The sequence below is a fragment of the Hyperolius riggenbachi genome, chromosome 3, assembly GCF_040937935.1.
Source record: "Hyperolius riggenbachi isolate aHypRig1 chromosome 3, aHypRig1.pri, whole genome shotgun sequence".
Taxonomy (NCBI): Eukaryota; Metazoa; Chordata; class Amphibia; order Anura; family Hyperoliidae; genus Hyperolius; species Hyperolius riggenbachi.
Window position 1 is genome coordinate 185,829,972 of NC_090648.1, and position 19,068 is coordinate 185,849,039.

The 19,068-nt window shown below is 42.7% G+C and overlaps 1 long non-coding RNA gene across 2 annotated transcripts in view; it reads left to right on the forward strand.

Annotated features, from left to right (window-relative positions):
- The first annotated feature begins 3,314 nt into the window (after window positions 1-3,314).
- Window positions 3,315-19,068, forward strand: part of LOC137561252 (uncharacterized) — an 87,896-nt gene continuing 72,142 nt past the window's right edge. Inside the window, exons 1-2 of one of the 2 annotated variants that reach the window (XR_011029950.1) lie at window positions 3,529-3,574; window positions 3,661-3,765. This is a non-coding gene — a long non-coding RNA (uncharacterized lncRNA). Of the gene's footprint in view, window positions 3,386-3,528; window positions 3,575-3,660; window positions 3,766-19,068 lie in introns of those variants that run through there. The other variant, XR_011029949.1, reaches the window with a different exon arrangement.

Here is a 19,068-nt window from a genome sequence, read left to right on the forward strand (position 1 = left end):
ATGCAAATAAAACCACTTTAGTGCTGGACACCCATCTCCTAATGTGTATAAACGTCACTTGAACTTGGCCCAGAACAGGCAGAGAGACTCAGCCTTGGTAGGGGAAACCACGTATGTTAGTGCCAATTAGTTTTCCTCCAACATGTTTATTAAAAGTTTGGCCTGCAACTGTCCCCCAACATCAGAGAGACCTGTGCTACATGTCTGCTCGTCCCTACCTCCCCTTATGCCGCCTCTTCCCGCGCTGTTTTCAACGTCTGCAGTAAAGATAGCAGCCACGGGTTGCCATAATGATCTCCAAATGGGTGGTGACGCGATGTGCCGTGCAGAGCTGGCGCCTCCTCCCCTTGCTGCTTTGTGGAGGGGAGGAAGTATAAGCTCTGCACAGCACATCCCATCACCGCCCCTTTAGACGTCACCATGGCAACCTGTGGCTGCTATCTTTACAGTAGAAAAGGATACTGGACGCAGCGTGGGCCGAGGCAGCGTGGTGGGAGGGAGGGACACGTAGATGTGCAGCACAGGTCTCCCTGATGTGGCGGGGAAGCACAAATCAATCTTTTGATATAGCTGGGGCAGGACAAGCCACGGGCCATAGTTTGAGGATCTCTGCTTTAAAATATGAGGCTAGGTTCACAGTGGGACATTGCATTGCTTTCCCGGCATAACAGGAAGCAACACAATGATACGAAAAAGTCCCACCGCACGTTATGTGACCCTAGCTTTTTTCAAAACTTTGTACGTTTATTACTAGTTGGTTAGGCTCATTCCACTTGCTATCCTATGTCATTTCTTCTACAGTCACAACCTCCTGAAGGGGAAACTTATCATCTGAGATTGTTTATTATCAACTGTTGATGCAGTACTAGGATCCCTGACAGCCAATAAAAATCTATCAGTACTGCAATGAAGGCTTCAAAAGTTGTTAACATTTTACACTAATTTCCTGGGACATTATACACCAGTACCTATGCTTTCTGCACACACTGTGCTGAGCTGAAGGACAGCATATTACTATATAACTAATTATTAAATTGTGAAATCATTTTGCATTTTAAAGATTCCCAGTAAATATTAACCTAAAAGCCTATGGAACATTAATAATGATAACATGAATAATTCAAATTCAGTCCAGACAGAATATAAACGAGTAATTTGGCTGAATGGTTGGGTAGAATTTAATGCCAAGAATATTTCTGTGAATCAAAATTTTGAAAACTTCGGACAGCTCCCATAACCCATAAGTCAAAATAGGCTGACAGCTCTAGATGCCCATGTGGGTTTGTTCAACATGCCCCATTAAAAAATATATAGCCGAGACAGAAGGAATGATGTTAGCACTAGAGATAAGCATAGAGCATAAGAACATTTTATATGCTGGTAATCTGTTGAATCCAGTCCTGCAATGTATTTCACACAGTTAATCACTGACCCCTTACTAGCGCACTTCCTCACCCTGTGGTTCCATATGTAGTATAGGGTACAGGTTAGTGGCATAGGGATCATCAGTCAAGTCCATTTCAGTGGCTAGTAATAAGTGGGTCAGCCGTGGGCCTCATGGAGACCTGTGGTGGGTACCTGAAGTGCAGAGCGGCGAACAGAGAGGAGGTGAGAAGTAAAGCTTCAGTGATGATCCACCTTCTTTCTAGGCGTCCTGTCCCTATGGCTCCAGTGGTGTCTGTCATCATGTGACCCGCCGGCACACTCTGGATTCCAATACAGGGGGCTCCCCTGGCTATAAAACTCAAATCTTACCCAATATTACAATGGGCTCTATTCACAAAGCTTGTCATAAATGACTTTTTTTATCACCTAATTGATAAAAATAACTTCCCAGCACATTTACAAGCAAGATAGTTATTCAAAGTAAGTAATTTTGTATTCACTTAATTTCAATATTACTTTTCTTACCTTAATTATATTATATTTTTGCTCTTTGTGAGCTTACAAAAGTAACATAGATAAGGTGAAAACTGAGGAAACTGGTGAAAAAGCTGTGTAAATCCTGCCCAATGTGGTGTATGTGTGACCAATTTGAGCCAGAAAGCGATCAAAATGGATTGGGTGGTCTGTGGTCATATTATAGCACTGATTCCCATTGGATCGGAAGATCAATTAGCATGCAAAATTGACACCTCAAGTTAGTAAAACCAGAGCAGAGGATCTCTGTTCAGAAAGAGGTCATTGGCTACTTTCAGTGGAAGTCCAAAGGACCCCTTTATTAGTTCACTAGACAGTTCCAAGCCATCATTAGCATTTAGAGATTATTGTTGACAAATACACAAATAAATGCGTGATTCCTGGCTTGGCAACATAAATAAGAGGTGGGGGAATTTACAAATTCATTCTATTAGCTAGTAACTTATAAACACTAATTTGGCTTGTTTTGTTGACCCCTATGAGTCATGTCACAGCAAACACTTTCTATAGCATGTGTTTGTCTGTATGTGTGCATAAATGCATGTTGTGTCATAATGTCTATTTGTCTTTCTAATAATGGACAATAATTTAATTGTCTCTGCTTCGCCGCAGCTGCAAGAGGCAACAAACCTAGGAAGAATATAGATAATAGCACTGATGTCGCTTAGCAGCCCTCCTCTATATTATATTCATATGTAACCAAATATAAATATAATTTTATAAGTTTTATGTGTCTGTTAGGGAAAACTGGAATTTACAACCCGAAGAAAACCTGCCATTTTTTATTTGAAGATTTAATAGGATTTTCATATTCTCTAATCCATAATCCTCAACACATGCTATCTGTTTCTTCAAGGAATTCTACTATAGCAACGAGATCTTAAAGAAAAAAAAAAAAAACAGCTATACTGCAATATTCTGTAGATCTCCACAAGGAGAAGCTTAACTGTCCTTCCACAAGTTAATTAGCTGGTTATGAAACAAGTATATTGAAGTAACCGAACGATACAAAATAGCTGTAACTTTTCATAAAACGGTCCTCTGCAACTGTTTTTCATGATCATTCCAAATATGAGAATACTGAGTCTGTTTAGCTTCTCAGCATATTTGTTGTTTTCTCTAAGCACAAAAAACAAAAACAAAAAAAGCGAAGGGAAAAAAACATAAAGGTTGCCAAAGAGACTTATTAATCTAAAGCTGCTTTACTCATTGAAAAGCATTAATCCACACAGTTGCACTGCTATGTGGTTTCGTGAGATAACAGGAGTGCTAAAGAATACAGTGTTTCAGACAGATAGGCTTAGTTCTAAACTCCTGCCCTATTACTGGGTCGTGGATATTATGTTTATATTGAAGCAACCTTTCACCTCCCATCTCTTACTTACTCATATGTGATGAGACTACAAAGACAGCATCCTGCTTGCTCATTTGGAGTGAATCATTTTGAAGATGAACTAAAAAAAAGGTGAACATAATATTCACAGTGATTGAACTATTGAATCCTGTTTGTTTGCCCTGCAGCATTTCTGGAACATATTGGGTTGGTTACGCCAACGCTGTGTTTTATTTTGTTGGAGATCAAAGTGCTGTTTCTGCATTAGTCGGGAAGGGAGTAATGCTATTTTTCTCGTTTTGATTCCGTGGTATAACAGAGGTATGTAGATGTGTCAGGTACGGTCAACGGATAGAAGCGGTGACATCGGTGTGTCATGTAACACAGCTTGTTTGCTTACTTTCAAGGCTCCCACAAGCTTACATTGATAGATAACAAGAGTCTGCAGGTACCCAGCAGATACATCAGCTATAAATTCAGTCTTATTTTAAAATATCGTATTTACCAGAAAGGTGAGTTTGAGCTTTTCGGAGCTGCTTTCTGTGGTAGTGATACTTTATATTCATATACTTTTATTAACTTGTATTTTAGTTTCCAATGATGGGATGTATATGAAGGGAGTATGGGAAGTTCTGAAAGGTCACTTTTGTTGCCCGCAGAGCACTACTGTAGTCATTCAAGGTTCATATCTGACAACTCCTCTCTGGGTCACCATATGCATGAGAAATAGTTCCTCATGTGAAAATAATGAACCTACAGATAACTGCACTGTTATGTGGAAATTGCTCCTAAAGATCCCAGCAGTGAGATGAAGAAAAATATAAGCGCTATGGTAATGGATGACAGCACGTCTGCCCATCCGCTTCACCTGCGATTGCCACTCACGTATCCCACTGCCAATTGTTGCTGCTCAGTCCCTCTGTAGTCATCCTGGAGGCTGGCAGGAACATGGGGCTCTCTGTAGGATGCAATAGACCAATTCTTCCTAGCAACAAGGAGAATTGTCACTGGTCCACCATGAACCAATGAGAATTCTCTCTGTTGCTGAGGATCTTTTCCGGTCTTTTCCGGTCCGGTCTTTTCCAGCCCAATGGAGATCCCCATACTTCTGCCAGCCACCGGGCTGTGTATGAGGCACCAAATGACGGTGGGACACATGAGTATTATGAAGCGTCAATCCGTTTACCGCAATGCAGCAAACACATCCGCTTTTTTTTACAAGTGTAAATTAATACAGTATCGCGGTAGTGATACTTCACAGAAGCAGGGCCACCCGCAGTTAATGTTACGCGCATTGCTTCACGCATTGCAATGTACGTAACTAAGGAAGGCACACTCCTTACATGGCATGGCAGCGCGCACCACTATGTAAGGTGTGCATAGGGCGCACTACGGCTCATTAAGCCGTGCTGCTTTAGATGAATCAAGCCCCATAGTCTCTGAACATGCATTCAGATCAGGTGCTCTGACTAAAGCTTGACTAGATCACTTACATAGCAAGGAAATGAGCAGCTCTACTTAAAAACAGACTAGTGCCTACCTTCAAAAGAGTGCAAGCTCCACTTGTGGGGTCGAATACACACCGAGCATACACATGACCTGTCTACCACTAGAGGAGGATGTTGGTTTCCATTAACAGCTTGCATGCAACCTATTAAATACTCGTCCCTCCCACTGCAAAGAAGTCAATCCTCCATGGGAGGGGCCTAACACTAACTAAATCCTAACCTATGTATATGCATAGCCTGGGTGCGGCTAATCAAATAAAATCGAAAATTGCGCAAAAGGTGGATCAGCGCAACACCAGGCCGCCTCCGAATGGCTCAGCGCATCTCTGATGGAGGCCATTCGGAGTAGATCACTTACATGCTTGTTTCAAGGGTGTAATCCAGAAACTTATGCAGCAAAGAAATCAGCAGAACTAAACAACTGCAGCAAAGAAAACAGAAGATAAAGACAGTATGTATTCTAGTTTTTACAGTTTTTTTATTACATTATTTTTTGTCCATTAAGTGCAGCTTTTGTTGGCTATTAGAGCAGTTAAAGGGGTGTAGTTATATTAGCATCTTATAGAAGTATCATCCATACATTGGAATTCAGCATTAATTATGTTCAGCAATTAATTATGTTTATCAAATGTGGTAGTAACTGTGCTTCGTTAATAATAAAGTAAAACTAATTGCAAAACATCTAAACAGAAGAAAGAAAGATCCAAACAAAGCACTGACATAATACAAAGGTATAAAAGTAATGAGTCTGTTGGAATATAGACAGGTAATCCAAGGCCACCTGGGTTTGAAATGTGATCCCTGTAGGATGGCTATAGATGATGGAGATTAGGAGAAACAATGAAATCGCCTGACAGACAAAGGTAAGAACTGAACTTCAGTGGCTACTCTTGAAAGCTCCATTGCAATTTAATACTCTCAGTATAGTCCTCAGTCTAGCAGCGTTTCTTCCACAAACATTTTCTATATTCTTTTTAGCCAGGGGCGTAGCTAGAAATGACTGGGCCCCATAGCAAAAAAAAAATTATCGCCCCCCCCCCCCCCCTCGACCTTCCAACCCCACAGACCTCGGACCTCCCACCCAAACATTTTGTGGGGCAATCTGATTTCCCCACAAAATGCAACCAGATTGTCGGCAGATTTCCCTACAATATGCAACCAGATGGTCGGCAGATTTCCCTACAATATGCAACCAGATTGTCGGCAGATTTCCACACAATATGCAACCAGATGGTCGGCAGATTTCCACACAATATGCAACCAGATTGTCGGCAGATTTCCACACAATATGCAACCAGATTGTCGGCAGATTTCCACACAATATGCAACCAGATTGTCGGCAGATTTCCACACAATATGCAACCAGATTGTCGGCAGATTTCCACACAATATGCAACCAGATTGTCGGCAGATTTCCACACAATATGCAACCAGATTGTCGGCAGATTTCCACACAATAATGCAACCAGATTGGCGGCAGATTTCCCCACAAAATGCAATCAGATTGTCGCCAGATTTCCCCACAAAATGCAGTATATGTAGTTAGGTCTATAGTGGGCTAACATTAATTACCTGGAGGGAGGGTGGTTGGGCAGGCTGGCACACTATTTGCGGTGCAGGCAATGCACTGGGTAGGCAGTTAGGTAGCTGGGTGGGAGGGTAGGGAGATAGGTAGACGAGTGGGAGGGTAGGCAGATAGGTAGACGGGTGGGCAGTTAGGTAGCCGGGTGGGAAGTTAGGTAGAAAGGTGGGCAGTTAGGTAGCCGGGTGGGAAGTTAGGTAGAAAGGTGGGCAGTTAGGTAGCCGGTGGGAAGTTAGGTAGCCAGGTGGCAGGGTGGGCAGTTAGGTAGCCGGGTGGGCAGTTAGGTAGCTGGGTGGCAGGGTAGGCAGATAGGTAGCTGGGTGGCAGGGTAGGCAGTTAGACAGCTGGGTGGGCAGTTAGGTAGCTGGGTGGCAGGGTAGGCAGATAGGTAGCCAGGTGGGCAGCTAGGTAGCTGGGTGGGCAGTTAGGTAGCCGGGTGGGCAGTTAGATATCCAGGTGGGAGGGTGGGCAGTTAGGTAGCCAGGTGGGCAGTTAGGTAGCCGGGTGGGCAGTTAGGTAGCTGGGTGGCAGGGTAGGCAGTTAGGTGGCAGGGTGGGCAGTTAGGTAGCCAGGTGGGAGGGTGAGCAGTTAGGTAGCCTGGTGGGAGGGTGGATAGTTAGGTAGTGGGCAGTTAGGTAGCCGGGTGGGCAGCTAGGTAGCTGGGTGGGCAGTTAGGTAGCCGGGTGGGCAGTTAGGTAGCCAGGTGGGAGGGTGGGCAGTTAGGTAGCCAGGTGGGCAGTTAGGTAGCCGGGTGGGTGGGTGGGCAGTTAGGTAGCAGGGTGGGTGGGCAGTTAGGTAGCCCTCAGTTAGGTAGCCGGGTGGGCAGTTAGGTAGTGGGCAGTTAGGTAGCCGGGTGGGCAGTTAGGTAGCCGGGTGGGTGGGTGGGTGGGTGGGCAGTTAGGTAGCCCTCAGTTAGGTAGCCGGGTGGGCAGTTAGGTGGTGGGCAGTTAGGTAGCAGCCGGGTGAGAGGGTGGGCAGTTAGGTAGCCGTGCGGGAGGGGAGGTAGCTGCCTCACCTGGGGTCCTTCCTCCTTTTATCAGCGGCGGGAGGTGAGTCATATACAGAAGGCTCCGGCGGGGTAATCAGCCACTAGAGGTTCAGCTGCCTCCGGGCTACGGTGTCCCCACTGTATTGCTGCTTGCAATAGACCAGGAAGTGGTGCGAGCAGCAATACAGTGGGGACACCGTAGCCCGGAAGCAGCTGAACCTCTAGTGGCTGATTACTCCGACGGAGCCTTCTATATATGACTCACCTCCCGCCGCTGATAAAAGGAGGGGGGGGGGCCCTGGTGAGGAGGGGGGGGGGCACTGAGGTGAGGGAGGGGGGCCCGGCGAAACAAAAAAAAAAATAAACAAAACAAAAAAAAAAGTCCTCTCGGGCAGCTGCGGGCCCCCTGTGACGTAGCGCTGCCGCGGGGCCCCCGTAGCAACGCTATGGCGGCTATCCCCATTGCTACGCCACTGTTTTTAGCTCATATTTTGAAGTAGAAATAGCTGAAAAGCTGTCATTGCTGATGTGGGTGAACCCATACTAGAAACGGTTGCAGCAGAATCAATAGTTTTCAGACACCTTAAGCACCATTGCTCTTAGCTTGCAATGAAGGTAATCTTTCATCTATTGCTCATGTGTATTAAGTCATTCATCTTAGGCAACTGGACTGCACTCAGTGGGCGTTTGGATTCTCCCTTGATAGCTTATTTTATATTTTCATATGTAGGTGCTCTGACAAGAGCATAGCTATGTGTGGTGGGATGCCATAGAAAAAAATCAATATTCAGGTTACAAATGCAACAATCTGAGAAACCGTTGGTTATGGGATAAACAATATAGTGCAAAATTACCCAGACAGGATATGATTTTAAAAGTGAACCTGAAATGAAGATACACTAATAAGATAAACATATACAGTGCTGCCCATAATTATTCATACCCCTGGCAAATTTTGACTTAAAGTTACTTTTATTCCACCAGCAAGTACTTTTTGATGAGAAATGACATAGGTGTCTCCCAAAAGATAATAAGATGGTGTACAAAAGGCACTATTGTGGAAAAAACATTTCTCAGGTTTTTTTTAAATTTGAGCAGAAAGTGGCCAGTCCAAAATTATTCATACCCTTCACAAACTGCCACAGTCTGTGGGAAAATCCAAAGTTCTGTACCATTCCAAATATTCCAAGCTGTTCTAAAACATCCTAATTACCTTGATTAATTGGGAACAGCTGTTTTAATCAACTCAACAGGTGAAAAACAGCAGCTCTCTGCAGTTGGTCTGTAGACAGTCATGGCTAAGACAAAGGAGCTCAGTGAGGACCTGCGGCTGTGCATTGTGGCTGCTCACAAGTCAGGAAAGGATTACAAGGCCATTTCTAAATGTTTTCCAGTTCCAGTGGCTACAGTGCAAAGTATTATTAAAAAATACAAGATGTTCTGCACTGTGGAAAATCTCAGAGGACGTGGTCGGAAGCCAAAAGTGACACCTGTGCTGGCCAGGAGAATAGTGAGAGAGGTGATAAAGAATCCAAGGATCACCACCAAGGCCATCCTGGTGAATCTGGGCTCTGCTGGTGGCAATGTCTCAAGGCAGACAATCCAACAGACACTGATGGGTTCCGCTGATGCAGAACAAGGAGGACACCACTTCTCCAGATAACGCACACAAAAGCTCGCTTGGCCTTTGCAAATGTTCATCTGGACAAAGAAGAAGACTTCTGGTCTTCTGTGAAACAAAAATGGAATTGTTTGGTCACAATGATGTTTCCTTCATTTGGCGTAAAAAAGAAGAACACCATCCGTACTGTCAAACATGGTGGTAGGAACCTAATGCTTTGGGGTTGTTTTTTCAGCCAATGGACCAGGGAACCTAATCACAGTAAACGGCACCACGAAAAAAGAGTAATACATGAGGATTCTTAATGACAACATCAGGTAGTCTGCAGAGAAACTTTGCCTTGGCCACCAATTGACATTTCAGCAGGACTATGACCCAAAACACACAGCAAAAGTGGTTAATAAAGGGTTAGCAGACAACAATATTAACGTTTTGGAGTGGCCCAAATAGAGTCCTGCCTTGAATCCAATTGAGAATCTGTGGAGGGAGCTAAAGATCAGAGTGATGGCAATAAGACCCTCTAACCTGAAAGATTTGGAGCTCATTGCTAAAGATGAATGGGCAAAAATACCCATGAATAATGTACATGCAAAAAGCTGGACTGCAATTATAGGAAGCATTTGATTGCTGTAATAGCTAATAAAGGCTTTTCTATTGATTATTGAGAAGGGTATGAATAATTTTGGACTGGACACTTTTTGTTGTTTAAATGTAAATAAAAGCTGAGAAATGTTTTTTTTCCACAATAATGCCTCCTGTACACATCGTCTTATTATTTTTTGGGAGGCATCTATGTCATTTCCTGTCAAAAAATTACTTGCTGGTTGAATAAAAGTAACTTTAAGTCAAAATTTGCCAGGGGTATGAATAATCATGGGCAGCACTGTATATTTTATCTCTAGAATATGTTCAAAATAGGACGTTTTCTGGAGTCCTCCGTTCTTATTTTGTTTTAAGAGAGAAAACTCTATGTCTGAAGGTTTAAGTGTCTCACTGGCGCCTATTGCTGCTCTCTCTAAAGGGAAATATTTATTCCATTTACCTTTAGCGTTATGATAACTTATTGAACATGCAGGCTGGTATAGCCAGGATGGCTGAGTCAACCTTCGTGGGTCTCCACCATACTAGCCAAACAAGCCCACATGGTGCATTAATTGGGGGGCTTTGTAACAGAGGGGTGACAAAGCCTCTTCCTCTCATACAGAGTCCTTGTTCATATAAAAAAAAATATTTCTTCTGTATTTATCTATCACCAATCCCTGTCTCTCACCTGAAGTCTGCTCTGTATGCCAGGCACTGCTGGCATAGTCACCTCCTGGTTGCTGTGCACCTAATTTGGGACCCGCCATGACTGCTGCCGCCGCTGTCCTCTTCTCCGTTTTCACTGGAGCCCCAGCAGGAGCATCTTGGGCTTCATATTTGTCCACTAAGTAGAACAATGAGAATCATCCTGATTCTCATTGGTCCCGCATCCTCCCATGGGGGGCTCACAGTGACAGGAGGCAATGATTCTAGCAGTGCCTGGCATGCAATGCGGATGTTGGGTAAGTGGTTGGAAGCGGAAGTCAGGTATGCACACATCTCCCAGGGAAGCGAGGCGGCTGTGCCGTGGTGCTGAAGGACTGCACCACAGCACAAATCCCTGCTTGCCATTGTTTAGGATATGGGGACATTGCTTGGGCTTTTGTCTGAGTATTGTTCTTAATATTTGGCCATCAGGCAATACTGTATATAATAGCAAATATATCGGCGCCAAGAAACAATAAAACCGCTGCCGAGAAGAAGAATGTAATATATAATAGAAAATATATTGGCGCCAAGAAAAGTGGCCATCGCATGAGTGAAGCCGGCAATTGAATTTGCCGGTAATCCTTGTGCAATGGCTAGGTGATATGTAGCTCGCATTCTACAAGCTTTTTATCCTCTCATATAGGATATGGCACCATATGTCATCACTCCTCCCCATAGCAACAGTGTTCCAGTGTTGCCCTGAGGTTTGGATGCTGATCCCTATGGGTGACAATTATAGTGCGTGTGCACAAATCTTTGGAAGTTATTAGTACTAGTGAGTAGCTCTGTAAATGCAATCATTCAGAATGTTATGCCACCGTTATGATGATGAAAGTATGTCCAGTGCTGTTACATGTTTGAGCTTGTCATATAAAATTTCAAAAGTTATATAATGAAAGAAAGTTTGATAAAAAAAAAAAAAAAAAATCTGGCACAGGTTCGCCTGTACTCCTAATACTCTTCAGTGAAAGTAGAAATGTATGATATACTAAAATATACATTTTCAATCTGCATGCAAACTGTTTTTGGAAGCAAACATACTCCATTATGTTAATTTTGGTGCATCTGTTTTGAATGCAAGTTGTGTACCCTGCCCATAATTGGGCTCTGCACATCTATGCTGCTAGTTATTCAGATGCAACCTGTCTTGGGAAATGCTGCCCCCTCTGCCTGCTGTAAAAATATAAATATGCTCACTACAAAATTTGCAATAACTGATGGCATCCAACAGTAATGTATGGCACATCCTGAGAGCTTTACACTAATACAAGACAATTTCTAATGGGTGGGAATGGGCTGCTGTGCTTTCCCGAGTGATAGAGAATTAAAGGTAAAATCTATCTCCACTGACACTAGAGGACAAATGAAGGGTTTACTATATTGTAGAAAAAAGAAACACTCTTTATTACTCCAGAGTCCTAACAACTGGTATACATGTATCTACAGTTTAGCCATAACTCAATTGCAAGTCTTCAAAGGATGCAACATACTGGCAAGCTCAGTCCCTAACCCAATCTTTTGAGCCATTATCTTTCTCATTCCCACCTTATTTATAGACCTATTTCTGCCTTACATTCGATTCATGTTATCAGAACAAATTAGCCCAAAAAACACCCTTCTAAAATAACTATAATCACCAATGCTTAATGTGAAGAGAATGTAACCTGTTGTTGCTTTCAACTTGAAGGATTGTCTTTGTTGAAGGTGGCAGACAAAGCGGTGTGTCATGTGATCCAGCTTCAGAGGACAGCTACTCTTACTTTTATAAAAGGATTAATCAGACTGGAAAAACAAAGACAAAACCTGCCTTTCTTTCAGCGGAGATCTGAGTATCCGGCCATGACTTTTGTTATTATGTCTTTATCTACATCCTTATTTAAGGAACACAAGGAAGAGAACGAGTATTTTAATATTCTACAGAAGCTAAGCTGCTGAATAGTAAAATGAGACTAATTCTGATGTTTGTCAGCAGCTGAACATAAGTCAGGATCACGTAGAGGTACTTTGCTTCTGCTGACGAGTAGTGTCAGTGAATATTAATTTACTACTTACCTTTTTAATAAGACGGGCAGACTGAGAGTAAGAGAATACAAAATAACACACTTAAACATATTGAGAGATGAAAAAGAACTGAGGGAGGTAACGTTTTTCATTAAGATCTTACGTTATCACAGAACAACGTACTGATGAATCATGCGCTGCACAAAGCTGTGTCTATTAGTAATGTGCAGGAAGTATTTATAAAGTTGACACGTTAATTATAAAAGGAAAATCACGGAAGTCAGGCAAGTGGAATTTATTTATTTCCTTTTTTTTTCCTTTGCTGGCTGTGATCTGCAGTTAATACACGGATCAGCTGCTAATATAAGACTTCAGAGACTCTTCATGAAGCCTAGAAGAACAAACATAAAAACAAATGTGCTACATAATTGCTGATTGTTAGGAATTAAGGGGAAATGATAAAGAAATATGGAACAAATTGAAATTAGTATTTGCGTTGCTGTAGCAACCACTCAGTTTATAACTGAAAATCAAGCATCTAATAAATTACCACGGGCAAGCCAGACAGTGATCTTTTCTCCAGTTATTTCAAAGACTTTGTGTAGTGTTGTATGGGTTGTGTGTTCAATACTAAAAATAGATAAAAAAAAATTCAATTATTAATATTACATTCATTCTTTCTCAAATCCATTTATTTTCCCAACTTTTTGCTCAATCCCCATTCTCACTGTTGGCAGTTATACTTACATCACTTCTTTTTTATCTTCTCCAGTTATTTCTAGCTAAAACTTACTTCTTTGCTCATGCGCCTTTCCTTAAAGTGTAACTGTTAGGAATAAAATAAAAAAAACAATTCTTTATTTGTATCTGGTAACCAAGTAATACGGATGCTAACCAGGCAATCTGAAAGTTAAAAATCACTCTTACTATTCTTCTCCATAAAATATCATTCCCCAGTTTCTCTGGCTCTTATTTGGTACATCTGTTGCACAAAGGAAATTGCAGGGCATGCTGGGTTTTCTTTTTTTCTTCTTTACTTTCTCCTCAGACATAACTAATGTAGCCTGATTGGCTGAAGCCTCTTTCCCTCCTGTTTTCCCCTCCCACACCTCTGTTTCTCTCTGATTGGTGAATATTTCTCATGCTGAGACAACACACTTTGTACTGCAGAGCTGGGTGGGAGTGTCTGAAGACTGGGTATAAGGGCAGGTAATGATACAGAAACAGAGTAAGGGAGGACATTATGTCAGGGTTGGCTTCAAGATAGACAGTCAAAATGGAAAATCCTAAGAAGGATTTTCTCTTTTTTTACCATAGAAAAATCACTAAAATCTAAATGTAGTCAGTGCAATACATATGTTATGTAAGTAGAGCAAGTATTTATCTACTTATATATGTTTTCTTTTTCTGAGATAGTATGGCTGATGGCTCCTCCTTAAAGGAGAACTGACTTGAGCAAGGTTATTTGAGGTAAGCACAGAGGTATGTTCATACTGGACCCACATACCTCTGCATTGTCCATAGGCTGGTGATAGGAAAAAAAACATCACAGTAAACTTTCCACTTCCTGTCTGAAAATTTCAAAGAATAATCACAGGAAATGGGGTGGGGGGAGGGGGGACAAGGCGAAGACCAAACAATGCACAGGTGTATGTGGATCCAGTATGAACATACCTCTGTGCTTATCTTAGGTAACCTTCCTTGGGTCAGTTGTCCATTACCTTTCCTTAAACACATCAAGTCATTTGCTCATCTCTCCTTTCTCTGTCTTCTTCTTCTGGGTGGAAAAATATCAGCTAATGCTGACCCCTTTCTGAGACCCTACCTTCCTATGGTTATCTCTAGATCAAGCACTAACTTTTAACTTTCTCCCAAACCTGCACAATAGTATTAACATATCCCTTCTACTCAGTCTTACTCCAGCCGTATCTGCCAACCTCTGAAAATCTGTCTCATTCCACCTTACTGCTCACCTTATCTTTCATTCCTGCTTTAACATTTCTTCTTGACCTTTCTCTCTCTATTGGCATTTTCCCCTCCTAATTCAAACAGGCAATCATAACACCACTAATGACATCACTCTCTCTGGACCCACTGTAACTACAGCCCTGTCTTACGTCTCCCCTTTGCTTCTTAACTACTTCAGTGGCATATACATTCAGAACTGTCTATCTCTGTACAAACTCCTTACGTGATCTCCTGGTTTCTGCCTCTACCATTCAACTGAAGCAGTCTCTACCAGAGTTACTAATGACCTTCTTCTAGCAAAATTAAAAGGCCACTGCTTCATACTCATACCCATTGCCCTTTTCTTAGCATTCAAGACAAATGATCACTTTCTTCTTCTCCAGACATGGGGCTTGATTCACAAAGCGGTGCAAAGTGTTTGCACGCCAGTGAAAAGCCCCTTATCACGCCTAAACTCACTTTAGGCGTGATAAGAAGAAACTCGCGCGAAGTTACCGCGCGTACGCGCGCGCAGCACCCGACGCTTCGCGCGAAGCTCCCATTAAACCCTATGGGACTTTGCGCGCGCGCTCACGCGCGTACGCGCGAACGCGCGTACGCGCGGTAACTTCGCGCGAAGAGCAGGAAAAAGCGGTGATAACTCAGTGGTGAAAAGGTCATCACGCCTAAAGTCTTTTAGGCGTGATAACTGGGTTATCACCGCTTTGTGAATCGAGCCCATAGACATCAAGGGATTAGTGCACTCTTGAATTTCCTCTTACCTCTCTGGGCAGTCTTTTAAATAATATGTAGAAAATTAAACTGGTCACTCATTAGAAAGTATACCAATTTTTCAATGTACTACAATGATAAATGTAAAAACAGCAATACAAATATGCATATCCTGCAGGTAGGGCAATCACCTGTTAACTAACTGCTGGTCATCTACAGTACACTCAGCAAATTAGCAAGCATCCACCTGACTGTCACCTAGCTAAAGAGAAATCTTTCTAAATTAAGGAGATAGCGCAAAAGATGCTGATGACTGCAAAAACGGAGGAACCGGTCAGGTATAATGTAGAGAGAGGTTTACTACACCTGTCTGGCACTTGATGTGCAATAAGGCTTGTTTATGTTGATTGGGTTCCGGTTGTACAGGACCCACAATGTGAATATATGTTTTTATCTGTGTATATGCAACATTTTGAATACATTTTTCTTGCTTGGAACTCCTGGACACTGAGCAGTGCTTTTAATTCATATCTTGGTGACAGTCACATTGTCCCTCTTAGCACTTGGTGTCTACAGGAGGATACTTTTAAAGCTATGCATAATGCAAGATCTGCTTTGCCAGAAGTGAGGTTTTGTTACTATTGGTTTATCAATCCTCTGGAATAAACTACCTCAGCTGCAGCAGTTTGGATTCAGGAAGCGCTTAACCCTTTTCCCTTAGCAATACCAATATATGGCTATGTTGAGTTCAGTTTCCGTGACAATATAGAATAATGCGTCATTTAGTCATGTTGTTGTCACATGACCAGTAGCAGGACCGCATGATAGAAGCACAGAGGAGCAGAGCAGTAGGATTGCTATTGAAGAGTTGGAAAAGACCCTGGTGCTGCAAGAAGGTAATTAATATCCATGTACAATTCCCCATAGTACCCAAAGGCCCCTGGTGCTGATTCACCAAGCCATCCGCCACAGTGAGGGTTGTTGGAAAAAGGATTTGGTGGCTGTGTTTTGCAATGTCCTTCACCTACTCACAAGAAGAACATACTTTTAAAAAGGTCTAGATTAATAAAAAAAACAAGCTCTTGTTGGGACTTGAGAGTGTTCACACCTGACTATAATTAAATAGTCACTGATCTACTGAACTTTCAACAACCCTCACAATGGTCTGATAGGATCCAAGTGGACTACTTTTACATTGTCATACAAAGAATCAAGGCCAGTTTTGCAGAATGACATGTTTTCCAGTGTTCTCCCAGTGTTTGCCTAGTGATGCTCTGCTAAATCAGGGCCTGCGATTCCTTGATGTGGTACTACCTCACCTTTTTAACCTCAATGCAGAATACTATATATACAGTAATATGCTACTTTTGTATTATTTAGTATTTGTATAGTGCTGACATATTCCACAGCACTGTACAGAGTATATTGTCTGGTCACTTTAACTGTTCCTCAGAGGATCTCACAATCCAATCCCTACCATAGTCTTATGTCTATGTATGTATAGTGTAGTGTATGTATTGTAATCTAGGGTCAATTTAGGGGGAAGCCAATTGACTTATCTGTATGTTTTTGGGATGTGGGAGGAAACCAGAGTGACAAGAGGAAACCCACGCAGACACGGGGAGAACATACAAACTCCTTGCAGATGTTGACCTGGCTGGGATTCGAACCAGGGACCCTGCGCTGCAAGGCGAGAGCGCTAACCACTACACCAAAGTGCTGCTATTAATGTGTAGTTTCATGTAGTGAGTAGCTATTTTATATGTGTATAAAAGGTTTAATGTAAAGCTCCATCTATGAGCTGCACGGATTGGCGGACGTCAGCTGCAGTAACTCACCCTCTCGCCCGGCACCCGTAAATCATGAGAGGTCTGAAACTCTGTCCCTTCTATTGGCAAGATGGTTGCAGACATTTGTAACCGAAGTATGCCAAATCTCTTTGGCCACAGAGCTTTAGAACACCTTAGAAAAAACTGCCATGGTAAGTCAGGAACGTCAGATCTCAAATGATTTTCAGGCACGGGGCGAGCAGGGGACTGCTGCTGACATCTGACAATCGGTTCAGCTCTGCAATAGATAGGGCTTTACATTAAAAGTTTTATAAATGATAATGAAATAGGTCCTCTTTAAAGGACAACTGACCTTAGAGAAATACAGAGTCTGCCATATGTATTTCCTTTCAAACAATACCCATTGCCTGACACCCTACTGATCTTTCATGTATCAAGAACAAGCATGCTGCAAATGCAGTTGAACTTAAAGTGAACTTTAAGCCAGAAAAAAAAAATGAGTTTTACTCACCTGGGGCTTCTACCAGCCCCCTGCAGCAGTCCTGTGCCCTCGCAGCTACTCACTAATCCTCTGGTCCCCCGCTGCCAGCTAGTTTTGTTTTTGCCGACAGGCCCGTCAGGACTGGCCACGCGTAGCTTTTTCCGCATTCCCGACTGTAATTAGCGCTATTGCGGGCCGCAACGCGTACAAAAATACGCGTTGCCGCATATCTATGCGTGCGTAATGCGGCAACGCGTATTTTTGTACGTGTTGTGGCCCGTAATAGCACTAATTACAGTCGGGAATGCAGAAAAAGTTACGCGTGGCCAGTCCTGACGGGCCTGTCGGCAAAAACGAAACTAGCTGGCAGCGGGGGACCAGAGGATTAGTGAGTGGCTGCGAGGGCACAGGACTGCTGCAGGGGGCTGGTAGAAGCCCCAGGTGAGTAAAACTAATTTTTTTCTGGCTTAAGTGTTTCTTTAAAGAGAATCTGAAGCCAGATTAAAAATGGCTTTTTAGATTATATTCAGCAGGGGCATGTTTGCCCCTGCTAAAACGCCGATATCCCGCTACATAACGAGTGGTCTTTACCCCCCTAAATTCCCCCTGCAAAATCCACGACTTTCTTGGATGTGGATTTTGCTGCCCCTGTGCGCTTCCGTGTAAGGCAGGGCTATGAGCTGCAGCCCTGCCTCACACGCGTCTGTCAGGGCGTATCTCCGCCTCTCACCGCCCCTCTCAGCGAAGGCAGACTAAGAGGGGCCGGGGAGAGGCGATGATCCGCGGCTGACAGATGCGTGTGAGGCAGGGCTGCAGCTCATAGCTCTGCCTCACATGGAAACGCTCCCCGGGCACCACGGAGGGGATTTGTGAGGTAAAGACCCCTCGTTATGCCGCGGGATAGCGGCGTTTTTTAAGCTAAAAAGCCAATTTTAATCTGTCTTCAGATTCTCTTTAAGTCAAAAATCTAATCTGCCTGCTTGTTCAGGCTCTATGACCAAAAATATTAGAGGCAGAGAACTAGCAAAGACAGCCAGGCAATGTGCAGTGTTTACAAGGAAAAAAATATGGCAACATCCATATCCCTCTGAGGTCAGTCACCCTTTAAAACGAACCCAAGGTGTGAGACCTATGGAAGCTGCCATATTTATTTCCTTTTTTACAATACCAGTTGCTGGGCAGCCCTGCTGATTATTCTGGCATCAGTAGTATCTGAATTACACATCTGAAACAAGCATGCAACTAATCCATTAAGACTTTAGTGAAAAACATCTGATCTGCATGCTTGTTCACGGTATATGATAAAAAAAAAGTATTAGTGGCAGACGACCAGTAGGACAGCCAGGCAATATGTATTGCTTAAAAGGAAATAAACATGGTAGCCTCCATATCCTTCTGAGGTCAGTTTTCCTTTAATATTATTAATCATATTTACATTTTGTGGTATTAACATAAAAATGTTATTTTATTTCATGATGAGCATGTTATACTCAGAAGAGCTGCTATTTGTAGCAATTCACATATACAGTATATTAAGATCCCATTCAAAACTGGAACCTTTGCTGCTTCAATATAGTTTTTAGGCATCAGGGTTTATTTAGCTGTACAGTAGCCAGTATCTGCAAAATCAATGTAGTGCTTTCTCATGTAGAGTAGTTATCAGACAATCGCTCGTTCCCCATATATCATTCTCCGCTCTAGAGTTATTTTCCCAATAATTATTTTTTCCATCTCCAAGTCCCTTGTGCACGTTTTACATTGTCTTCAATTAAACTAACATGATATATACATTTAATATGTTGCATCTTGTATGCAAGTTCCTCAGTGGATGACGTTGCTTCCTAATCAATAGTGTTAGATGGTGTAATTCGCTTC